This window comes from Aedes albopictus, chromosome 3 (genome assembly GCF_035046485.1).
Source record: "Aedes albopictus strain Foshan chromosome 3, AalbF5, whole genome shotgun sequence".
NCBI classification, from domain to species: domain Eukaryota; kingdom Metazoa; phylum Arthropoda; class Insecta; order Diptera; family Culicidae; genus Aedes; species Aedes albopictus.
The window spans coordinates 24492227-24504689 of record NC_085138.1 but is presented as its reverse complement, the minus strand read 5'-3'; the positions used below and the strand labels follow the sequence as shown (position 1 = coordinate 24504689).

Sequence of the window (12463 nt, the reverse complement as noted above, 5' to 3'; positions counted from 1 at the left end):
CGCAACACCTTCCGTTTGAAAACTCCAAGGGCGCGTTGGTCCTCTGCACGTAGGGTCCAGGTTTCGTGCCCATAAAGGACGACCGGTCTAATCAACGTTTTGTAGATGGTTAACTTCGTGTTACGGCGAACTTTATTCGATCGTAGAGTTCTGCGGAGTCCAAAGTAGGCACGATTTCCTGCCACAATGCGCCTCTGAATTTCTCTGCTGGTGTCGTTGTCGTCGGTCACCAGTGAGCCCAAGTACACGAATTCTTCAACCGCCTCGATTTCATCACCGTCGATATGAATTCGGGGTGGCGGGCGCGGTGATTCCTCCCTGGAGCCCTTTGCCATCATGTACTTTGTCTTCGACACATTAATGACTAATCCGATTCGCCTGGCTTCACTCTTTAGTCGGATGTACGTTTCCGCCATCGTCTCAAATTTACGAGCAATAATATCAATATCATCGGCGAAACCAAGCAGCTGAACGGACTTCGTGAAAATCGTCCCACTCGTGTTTATCCCCGCTGTTCTTATTACACCCTCCAAAGCAATGTTGAACAGCAAGCACGAAAGACCATCACCTTGCCGTAACCCTCTGCGAGATTCGAAGGGACTCGAGAGTGTCCCTGATACTCGAACTACGCACATCACTCGATCCATCGTCGCCTTGATCAACCGTGTCAGTTTATCCAGGAATCCGTATTCGTGCGTAATCTGCCATAGCTGTTCTCGATCGATTGTATCATACGCCGATTTGAAATCGATGAACAAGTGATGTGTGGGCACGTTGTATTCGCGGCATTTCTGCAACACCTGGCGGATGGCGAACATCTGGTCCGTTGTAGCGCGTTCACCCATAAATCCAGCCTGATATTGCCCCACGAACTCTCTTGCAATCGGTGATAGACGGCGGCATAAAATTTGAGAGAGTATCTTGTAGGCAGCGCTCAGTAGTGTGATCGCGCGATAGTTCCCGCAATCCAACTTGCCGCCCCTTTTTGTAGATGGGACACACGATACCTTCCATCCATTCCTCCGGTAATACTTCCTCCTCCCAAATCTTGGTAATGACCCAGTGTAGTGCTCTCACCAGTGCTTCTCCACCGTATTTTAGAAGCTCGCTTGGTAGTTGATCTGCTCCATCGGCTTTGTTATTTTTCAACCGGCCAACCTCCTCCTCAATCTCTTGAAGGTCAGGGGCCGGAAGTCTTTCGTCCTGTGCACATACTCCTAGATCTGTTACCACGCCATCTTCGGTACTTGCAACGTCGCCATTGAGGTGCTCATCGTAATGTTGCCGCCACCTCTCGACCACCTCACGCTCGCTCGTGAGAATATTCCCGTTATTATCTCGGCACATGTCGGCTTGTGGCACAAAGCCTCTGCGCGAGCGGTTCAGCTTCTCGTAGAACTTTCGTGTGTCCTTAGCGCGGTACAGCTCTTCCATCGCTTCGCGATCTCGTTCTTCCTGCTGGCGCTTGTTCATCCGGAAGACTGAGTTCTGCCTGTTCCGCGCCTGTTTGTAACGTGCCTCATTCGCTCTCGTACGGTGTTGCAGCATTCTCGCCCATGCTGCATTCTTCTCGTTTTTCAACTGTTCACCTGTTCACCTGTTCGTCGTACCAGTCGTTTCTGTGATTCGGAGTCGCGAAGCCTAGTGCTGTAGCCGAGGTACTACCTATGGCGGATCGGATGTCCCTCCAGCCATCTTCAAGTGTAGCTGCCCCAAGCTGCTCTTCCGTTGGTAGGGCCACTGCTAACTGCTGCGCGTAGTCTTGAGCCACTTCTACGTTACGAAGTCGCTCGATGTTGAGCCGCGGCGTTCGACTTCGACGCGTGGTGATAACTGTCGAAAGTTTTGAGCGCATGCATACAGCGACTAAGTAGTGATCCGAATCTATATTCGCACTGCGGTATGTGCGGACATTGGTTATATCCGAGAAGAATTTACCGTCGATTAGAACGTGGTCGATTTGGTTTTCTGGTTTGATTCAGCGCACAAAGAGGCTCTATTATTTGTGTACTAGCCTGAGCGAGCAAGCTGGAAACCCCCCTCACCGATTCCGAACACAGGAACGGGACGACTTGGATGGCCGGAACAATCAGCGGATGAATAAAAGCGGATGAATACAAAATGGCCAACTTTGAGATACTGTAACTATGGTTTGCTTTGGTAGATTGAACTCAACTTTTGACACGGAACTACAAATATGCAGAATTTTGCGTATACATAGAACAAAATGTTTTTGTTTACAGGTCTGGGAGTGAGAACGCGTTTAAAATGTGCAAAAGTGACAGGGGCATTTCAGGAAATTTCAGAGTATTTCTAGAGCTTCCTCCACAAAAAAAACTTGAAAACCCTAGAAACATCATTGAAACGCCTTGATACGCCTATGAAACATCCTAAACCCCATTGAAATGCCCTTTAAACCCTCGTTATCCTTTGAAATGCCCCTGAAACCCCTTGAATTCAAGGGTATTCCTGAACCCTCCCTGATACAATACTACCTAAAATGCCTTAAATCGCCTCTGAAACGCTCCTGAAACCTGTATAATCCTATTGATCCTATTACAATTTGAAATATTTCGGCTCAGTGGCGCCCGAGCCTTCCAAATAAACGAACAAGTAAAAAATAAAAAAAATGTATAATAAAAAAATAAGTAAATAAAAATAAAGTAAAAAAAAATATACCCGCCCCCCGACAACTCATTTTGAAAATGCTGGCAGTTCGTCAATTTTCATCCGATTTTTTTGAAGTCGCCCTCAATCAATCATAAATTGGTGCAAGTTTATTACACTCAATTGGTCAAGTAATATCCGGAATCATTCCGGAGATATTCCGGGTTGAGCTGATCATGAGCATTGGTGACCGTACACTTCGTTTTTCTCTATGTAATCTTGTAATCTTCTGAGTGCATTCTAGTAGGAATGAATCTTCCTAATTATTCCGATTTGTACACCAAACTTGTCTTCAATCTTCTTGATCAACGTTTACGTTGGCTCACCGTGACCGAGCTCCGCGCATTTGACCCAGCGATATGCACCAGCACCACCACACCGTCTAGGGAACCCCTGCCCCGGCTAGCAGACATCGACGACGACGTCGAGCAGCGAGCGAGCGATCATTCGATCGACCACCCCGCGACCGGCCAGGCGCGCTTGCTCTTGCACCCTCGCGCAGATGGACTATCCACCGCCGCCGCATTCGGGGCTTATTTGCTTATGCGCAAACAACTTTCAGTTTCGATCACGCTGCGGCCGGTTTCAGACGCGCTTTTTTCACTCCGCCCGCTTCCTGCCCTATAGGATTTGTTGTATGTAATCTTTCTCTCTGTGCCGCGCGAAGTCTCTGGCTGAAGTTACCACCTACTGCAACCTGAAGGGAGTAGTGCAGCTGGTGATTCGTCGTGTCGGGTGTGTTTTCGGTGGTTCCGTGGAAGATTGTCGCGAAAAACGAAATCGTTTTTGGGGTAATTTTTTGAAGTGCATGTGGAGATTGTGGCTTTTTTTGTTTGTTTGCTATTGATTTATGGGCTAATGAACAGTTATGAACTCAGTCTTTGTGGTTACACTGATTTTTTTTATGTTTGGAGATTACGCAGACTTGGGCTGAACATCTACCTGAAGCTAATAATATTTTTTTTAATTATTATGTTTTGATTTTCATATTTTTTTTTTCAAAAACAATGACTTCAAAACATGTTACAAAATTCCTAAAGCAAAATATAGAATAGGCTTCAAAAACATAAAAATAAAAAATAAAATAGGAGGAAAAATAACGACATCTCTATCAACTTTATAATTTGAAAATATCATGACGTCAAAATCTCGGTTACTATCGATCTCTTAAGTGCTAAGAAAAAAAAATAAAAAATAACCATTATTGTGAATATTAGTAGTCTTAGTACTGATAGTTTGCGAAAAACTTTCGAGGTAAATGATATTTTGACATACTGAATGAAAAATTAATCAATTTTGGCCAGATAATCGCTATAATAAAGTCATAATAATAATGACTTCAATTTGGTGAATTTTTCACTATGTTCAGATTCTTTTTTAAATATTTCCGTCAAAGTTGTACTTTTTTTTACATTTTTTAAGTTTTAATATGTTTTTCTTTTCTTTATTGTTATTATTTAGAACTTTCTGATGATTATAGTGGGCGTTAGGAAAATTACGAGAAATCTAGTTTTTTTTCTGTAGAAATTCAGGGTCACCGCTTTGACCACAATTGGTACACTTACCCCATTTAAGGCCTGTCGAATCTGCGACGGCGGCCACTTCGAGGGGCTTTTTGCTTACTTTTCATCATATTTCGGTTGTTGTGATCTTTCTCGTTCCACACCCCTCCAACACCTTACCTCGCCCGGCGGCGCCGCCCGAACTCTTCGCGGCTTGTTTGTGGTCCATATTTGTGTGGTGCAATTGTCTGTATGTGCGCGGCTCTGGCTGAGCACTAAGCAGTGAGGTAATAGTGCAAGTAAACATCTGCGGGACCGCCACCGCCCGTCGCCACCGCCGCGCGCGCAATTACATCTCTTGGAGCTGAGATCTCGTACCTATGGTGGATGAAAGTAAAAGTTTCGTCGTGAAGGTGGTGTTTTTTTTGGGACGGTTGGTCCTACCGGAGAGCCTGACACTATAGCTAGCCAGGGGTGGTGAACTTGGTGGACGAAGACATCGTTGGTCGTCGGTCGTCGGCGACGACAAGAAGTGTGAAAAGTTTGATAACACCTCGATCGGCTGAGGAAAGCGGAAGAAAACAAACAAGAAAAGTGTTAAACGATTTGTGAAAGAGAAATGGTGTGCTAAAGAATACCGTTTGTGGCAGTGGCGATTGAACAGTGACCATTGGGATAGGACTGGGATGTCTGTGCTGGTGAATTGGACAAGAGTGATGGAGGTGCTTCGAAAGATTACGTGAACTTGAAGATTTATTTCTGTGGAGAATCGACGCTTGTGGAATGGCTTCTGAACTGAAACAAATGACGAGTGGCAAATTGAATAGTAATACATAGTTAATGGGTTGAAAATCGAACAAGTAGTTTCGATCAACAGAGTGTACAGTGATTCCAAGATACAGAGTTTGATCAAATATTTTACCAACGTATTCCAGACGGCTTTTGGTCATTGAAGTCTCTAAGCTTAACCTGAGTAAACAGCCAATTGGAGTTGGTTGAGATCTGAAAGAACTAGGTTTTACAAACCATTGAATGTTCATTCAGTACGCCGCAACAGTTCTGCGACTATCTGGATAATTTGGATAATCGTCATTTGATGACCGATAATGGAAATACCAGCCGGCTGGTATGTCTGAAATAGCTTATAGAACTTAAACTTTTTTTTGAAGACATAGTCTGTATTTAATTGACAAATGAAGAGATGAATTTGTAAAAAAAACACCATTTGTTTTAATGATATTCGAACCCACGACAATGAAATAAATTTTTGAAAGACGGACACGGTTAGGATGGTGTTTTAAATCTAGTTTCACGTTCTATCACATTGAATCGTAACACGTTCTGTGGCTTAGTTGGTTAAAGCGCCAGACTATCGATACGAAGTCGTGGGTTCAAATCCGACCAAAACAAATGATAATTTTTTTTACAAATTTATCTATACCACCTGTGTTTTCGGAAAAAAGGTTTGAATTTTTTGGTCGCCCTACTATCACGAATCGTAATGATATGTCTGTGAATCAAAACTTCAACAGATGTTTGGGTCCTTGAAACATTCATACAATCAAAAGAATATGGTATGATAAGATCAATATGATAGGAATTGATAGTAGGGTGCAGAATTCCTCGAGCATTGGTTGAATTTACTGAAAATGATGAAAGTTATCTGATTGAAGCTCTTTGAAATTTCACTGAAATTTATACCATAAAACACATTTTTGTAGTAAATTGATGTAGTTAACTGTACAATTTAATTGATTTACACATTCATCGACCGTATTTAAATTCAAGTTAACCATTTTTGGCTTTATCGGTCATTTTCTACTCAGAGTGTAAGGGAGTAGAGATCAAAGTGAATAATGAAATGATAGTATTCACTAGGTTACGTGAAAATATATAGAAGATGAAATTAGGCATTTTGATTTTTTGAAAAACTTTAAACATTGGCATAACGTCAAAAGGACTGAATTCCAATAATTAAAAAAAAATGATTTTAAAAAGCCACAAGGAGCCTATTATTGCATGAAAAGCTGATGGTTGAGAACAAAAACAATCGATGATATAAACAAGATGGACGCCACAACCCGAGCAGGAGAAAATAGCTGAAGAATAACTAACTCAGGTATGGAAAACCGAATACCTACAACCTGAATGAGGTATTAAGTAGCCCTGCATAAGAGGTAAAATTCCTAAAATAATAACTGGTGTGTATTCTGTACATAACGCGTGAATAATCATATCAGGTATGGCAATACCTAAATAATAATCAGCGATATTTCCATACAAATAGCGATTTTTCCATAATTGAATAATACCTCAAGCAGTCCTCAACACCAAACCAATAACTCGTTGAGGTATTGTATCAATACCTACAAAATACAAAAATAAGTTATTTTCAATACCTTGTCTTGGTATGATACCTGACTTTGGTATGCTCCAGTTATGTGGCAGTTATTCATTCCTGCTCGGGAATGGCTGAGTTCTGCACCTACTCACGATTTTAAGCGTACAAATCTCATGATAAACAAAACCAGTGCATTGGATATTTTTATTTTAGGCTCATTACAAGTGAGCAAGTACAAAATAAAAGCTTTACTTCCGTTGAAATTTTACCTCTTGAGAACATTGAATGGACTGAATTTCTACAAAAATTCTTTCGAAAATCTCTCCGGTTATTTGCTCGAAAAATCTAGGAGAAATTTCAAGATAATTTTCTTAAGGAATTTCAGAAGGAAACTTGGAAGATTTTTTTCCAGAAATTTAATCAAGAATATTTACAAGAGTTCAAGATATGTGAGAGGAATCTCTACAGAAGCTTCTGAACGATCTTTCCAAAATTTAAAGGAATCTCTAGAAGATTTCATGTAAGAATCTTTGGAGAAAATCCTCTCTGTAATCTCTGGAAAAACAGAGGAAATCTATGAACGGTTTCATCGGGGAGCCATCGAGTGAACTACTAGAAAAAATTCAAGATGAAATTCTAGCGATATGTGTAAAGGAAATTCCAATGAAAATTCTTGAAAGAATTGCTGCGTAAATTAAAAAAAATATCTGAAGCAGCTAATGGAAGATTAAAAAAAATCAGGATCAGGGAGCCATCCTTGAAAATTTTTGTAGGATTCTTTGGAGGATTTATTTAACTAATCCATAGAAGATTTTTCAATGGAAAAATATCCAGAAAAATATTTACACTAATTGAAATGATTGCGACTTATAAATTACTGTTGGAATTTCCATTGAAAAAATAGCCGAAATCCACGGAAGATTTTCAAAAGGAAATCTGGAAGAACTTTCTGAAGGAATCTTTCGAGAAATCTCTGAAAAAATTCGTGAAAGATTTTTTTAAAGAATTTTCCAAAATATTACAAGAGGAATCATTTGTGAACTTTCAGGAGGAATCCCTGAAAGAATTTCCAAGAATGTGGGATTTTTTTTTGAGAAATTAATACTAAATCCTGGGGGAATTTCTGAAGGACTTTTGCACAAATTTTCTAAAAACCACTGGAAGAATTTCGTCATAAATCTGAGGAGAATTTTTTATAAATATCTAGAAGAACTTCTCTGTTGAATTACTAAAAGTGTCTCTGGAGGCATTTCTGAAGAATTCTTGGAGCAATCTGTACAAGATTTTCTAAAAAAAAATCCTTTCTTTTCTAAAGCAATCTATGGAGTTTCTGGAGCAGTTTTTTTTTTTAATTTCCGAATGAATCATGGGAAGACTTTCTTCATTTCTGATGAATTTCATAGGGAATTTCGGAAGGAGTCTTTGTATACACTTTCAAAAGAATCCCTGGATAGATTTTCTGAAAAAAAAACCTGGAAGAATTTCTGAAGGGTGCTCAAGCAGATTTTTTTTTTAATTTTTGGAAGAGTTTTTGGAAGAACCTCTGAAGAAATTTAAAGAGAAATTTATAATACAAGCCATTTAGGATTTTCTTAAGAAATGTTACGAATACATCCCCTGGAGAAATCCAAGATAGAAAGCTAAGAAACCTTGTCTACCTTTCCGACGAAATTCCCGAAGTAATATTTGGGGATTTTTTTTATTACCGTACGGGTTTGGGCCGAAGGGTCTCATATTTTCATGAAACTTTTTCCACAGGCAGGGCTCATGGATATATGAACAAAAAAATTTGAGGAAAATTCAGGGTCGCCTATTTTCCCGAAAAACTCAGGTGGAATTTTTTTTGTTTTCCCCTGACACTACTTACTTTGTAAAATCATAACTCAAGAACGAAGCATCGTAGAAACGAAGTTTCGTTGAGAAAATGAAAGCAAATTTTCTCTTAAATCCAAAGAAAATATGAACTGGAAAAAGTTTCCCACAAAGTTTTCCACAGTTGAGAAAATTCGTAAAGAAAAGCCGGAAAAACTATGCCTGAACTCGTGGAAAATTTTCGAAAAAATATTTTTGAGAAGGTTATTTTATAAGCTTTAATCGCTGAAATTTTTGGAATGCACTTTATTTTCGTTTTTGAGTTACGGCCAATTTTATTGAAAAATTCCAAATATGCCATAAAAGCCTTTTCTTTGAAAAATCATAACTCTAGAACGAAGCATCGTAGAAACAAAGTTTTTTTATTAAAAATGAAAGCAAATTTTCTCAGAAATAAAAAAAAAATATGAAATATATAAAGTTTTCCACAAAATGTTTCACCTTTGAGAAAATTCATAAAGAAAAGCCGGAAAAACTATGTCCGAACTCGTGGAAAATTAAAAAAAAAATTGAGAAGGAAATTTCATCAGCTTTGATCGCTGAAATTTTTGGAATGCACTTCATTTTCATTCCTGAGTTATGGCAAATTTTGTGAAAAATGACCATATATAATTGGCTTACATGGTCATTTTCACATAATTGAACATAACTCAGTAACGAGAAAAAAGTACATTTCAAAAATTTCAGCGATCAAAGCTCATAAAATTACATTCCAAAAATATTTGTTTCTATGATGCTTTGTTCTTGAGTTATGATTTTTCAAAGTAAGTAGTGTCAGGGGAAAACAAAAAAATTCCACCTGAGTTTTCCGGGAAAATAGGCGACCCTGAATTTTCCTCAATTTTTTTTTTGTTCATATATCCATGAGCCCTGCCTGTGGAAAAAGTTTCAAGAAAAACTGAGACCCTTCGGCCCAATTTGTACGATAATAATAAAAAAAATGCCCATTTGTAAGATTTTCCGAAAAAACAACTGGGAGAATTTCTTAAGCAATCCTTGAAGAATTCCCTAGAAAATACTGAATAAATATTGAGATCATCTTTCAAGGTATCCCAGGTGATTGTTTTTCTAAAAATTTAATGAAGCAGTTTTAAAAAGCTATCCTTGTAGAAAATATTCGAATAAATCCATTTAATTTTAGTTTTTGAAATAATCTGTAAGGAAATTGCTGTAAGATTCTTGGACAAATATCTGAAAGAATCCTGGAAGATTTTCGTAAGACATTTTTGAAAAATTTTCCGAAATCGCCGGGATAAGTTCTGAAGGAAAATTCGAAGAATTTTTCAAACGCATCTCAAGAGAAATTTCTGAAGAAGCATTAGAATGGATTTTATCCGTGGAGAACTTCCTGAATAAATTCATAGAAGAATTACTAAAAAAAAAACCCTGGATAAATTTCTGATGGAATCCTTGGAAAAAATATCACTCGCAAAGATTTTTTGCATGTTTTTGGTGCCAAAATGGACAAAAATCACATACTAATACTATTTTTTATATTTTGGAGAAGAAATTTCTACCACAAAGAAGATATTTCTAACATGTATGTATGGACACAAAAAAAAAATAGCAAAGATTCTCGATGATGATTAACCTGGGCTTGTTAGGGGAATATCTGTAAATAAAAAGAAAATCGCGTTAAGTACTGTTCCTTTGAATTCCACTAAGTCAAGTACAAGACACTGAAGACGACCTTACAGTTGAGGACGAAATACGTATCTGTCAAAGGATGCAAATTCTTAGTGGAATTCAAAGGAACAGTACTTAACGCGATTTTCTTTTTAAGATTCTCGAGTTTTGAGGGCCCAAAAATTTCGATAGTGCATAAAGGTATTCAGTAACAATGAATGCTGAACAGTGAGAGTATTAGCTACACATAGGCAGGTTAATGATGTCAGCAGCTGAACGTAATGACAGTTGAATATTGGCCTGAAGTAGGGCTTGTTCAACCACTTTAATTAGCAATACATACAAGTTAGAGAACGCACAAGTTTTTCGCAGCACATTTGGAACATGATCTGAACAAACAAACCAAAGTTACATAGATGTTGCATGACTGTAACGTAGCACATTTAATGAAAGCTGACTGTTTTATTACTTGTGAGGAATATGTAAGCTCCGCCTTCACGAATCGATGTCAAACACAAGGTATTTGGTGATATCTGTGAAACAAACCCGAAACTTTACGAAATTCAGAGTTTATATGCAACTCAGTTGACAAGATGGTAGTTGCGTGTGCTTTCAGTGCAACTCAATTAGACCAACGCATAGAAAGCCTCATTTTGGATGATGTTGTAGGTGCTCCTTTGGTATAGTACCATGCGATGTCATCAGCATTTCAGGGTTTCAGATGTGTTCCTGGCCCGTTCCAGGTGTGTTTCAGAGGTTTTCAAGGGGCTTCAGGGGTGTTCTAGACGATTTTATGGGCGTTCCATTGGGTTGTAAGGGGGCGCTCATAAGATTCCAGGAGATTTCAGGGGCATAATAGAGCGGTCCAGACATGTACTAAGGGTCTTAGTGGGTTGCAGGGGCGATCCAGAAGGATCCACGGGGTTTTGAGGGCCATTCAGAGTATTCCAGATGGCTTCAGGAGGATTCAGGCTGGTTATAGTTGGGTTTACGGGGTTTCTGATTCTTTTCAGTGCTAGTCCAGGAGGCTTCAGGGGTTTTCAGGGTTTTTTGGAAGTTTTCAGCGGTCAGGCGCGTTCCTAAGCCTCTTTAAACCACCTGAAACGCCTTGAAATCCCTATGGAACTTAGTCTGAAACGCCCTCAAAACACCCTACAATCCAATGAATCGTCATGAAACGTATTGGTACGCTTTCAAACGCTACAGAAACATTTCTAAAAGATCATTGAAAGCTTCTTGAAACCTCCGAAAAGCCATGTTCATACACCCCTGAAACGCCATGAAATCACTAGAAACCTGAAACATCTTGGAACGTCATTTAACCTCCTTGAAGAGCCCTCCCACCGTCTTGAGAACATTCTGCAACTGCCGTCAACACCTTCTAAGTTCCCCCCAGAAATCCCCTTAAACCACTTGAACTGTTTTGAAACGTCTTGGAATTCCTCTAAAAATATTTTGAAACTCCCTTGTAAGCTTCGCACATCTACCCTGAAACTAACAGAAATCCTTTCGGAACTCTCATGCTATTCCTTGAAAGGCCTTGATACGCCTCTGAAACAGTCCTGGAACCCCCATTGGAAACTCCCTGGAATCACCGGGAGCCCCTCCGGAACCCTACCCTCTCTCGTTTGTCGAGTGAAGATCACTGCGTCCAGATTTTAGTACTATTGTGATATACCCTTTTTGCTGTGAGGTAGGCAAGTTATCTCAGTAACATGTTTGTCACTGAGATACCTTAGTATCAACTGAACTTAAGACCATCTATTATGGATGAATGAATAGAGATCCTGAGTTACAGTATGTGATTCCCCCATTCTGGCGAGACTAGCTTTACAAAGCCAACCACGTCCTTGGGGGATAAGATCCATATGTCAGCAGGCCCTAAGAAGGGCTTGCTGAGAACTTTGAACCTACGTTGGGTGAGTGCACTGCAATAGCAGAAGATGTGTTCTGATGTTTCCCTCTCCTCGTCACAGAAGCGGCAATTTTAGGTTTGGATTGCTCCGATCTTTTGTAGATGGTATATGCAGGGGTAGTGTCCAGTTATTAGACCGGTGTAGATGTTGAGATCCCTCTTGTTAAGACCTTATAGTTGTTGGGTTTTCTTGGGGTTTATAGTTACGAACCCTCCGGAACCCTTCTGAAATTCCTTGAAACTATGAAATGAATCAAAATTTCAACTGCCTTACATTGGAAAATGTAAAAAATTGCAGAATTAAGGCGATCACTGAATATGTTCCAACTACGTAAATAATACGAGAAAAATACATTAATTCAACAAAAAAAAATCAACTGTATCGGCTTTATAGCTAGGGAATTTATTCTATTCGAAACAATGAGGAAAATTTTCAAACGGAAGCTTGACAAAGGATTACTGACTTACTGGCGGCGCCGTTCCACTCCGCTTGCAAACAAACCCAGAGATTATCACAGCCAACATTTTTACAATAATAAA

General features: G+C 39.3%; 1 protein-coding gene across 5 annotated transcripts in view; it reads left to right on the top strand.

Annotated features, from left to right (window-relative positions):
- LOC109418392 (UDP-glucosyltransferase 2) overlaps nucleotides 1–12463 on the top strand; it is a 740033-nt gene that overhangs the window by 551543 nt on the left and 176027 nt on the right. For 2 of the 5 annotated variants that reach the window (XM_062859323.1, XM_062859318.1), the window contains exon 1: nucleotides 3224–3458. The exons of 1 other annotated variant lie outside the window; for it this stretch is intronic. The gene's annotated coding sequence lies outside the window, so the exon portion shown is untranslated. Of the gene's footprint in view, nucleotides 1–3171; nucleotides 3459–12463 lie in introns of those variants that run through there. 2 more of the 5 variants (XM_062859322.1, XM_062859320.1) reach the window with 2 other exon arrangements.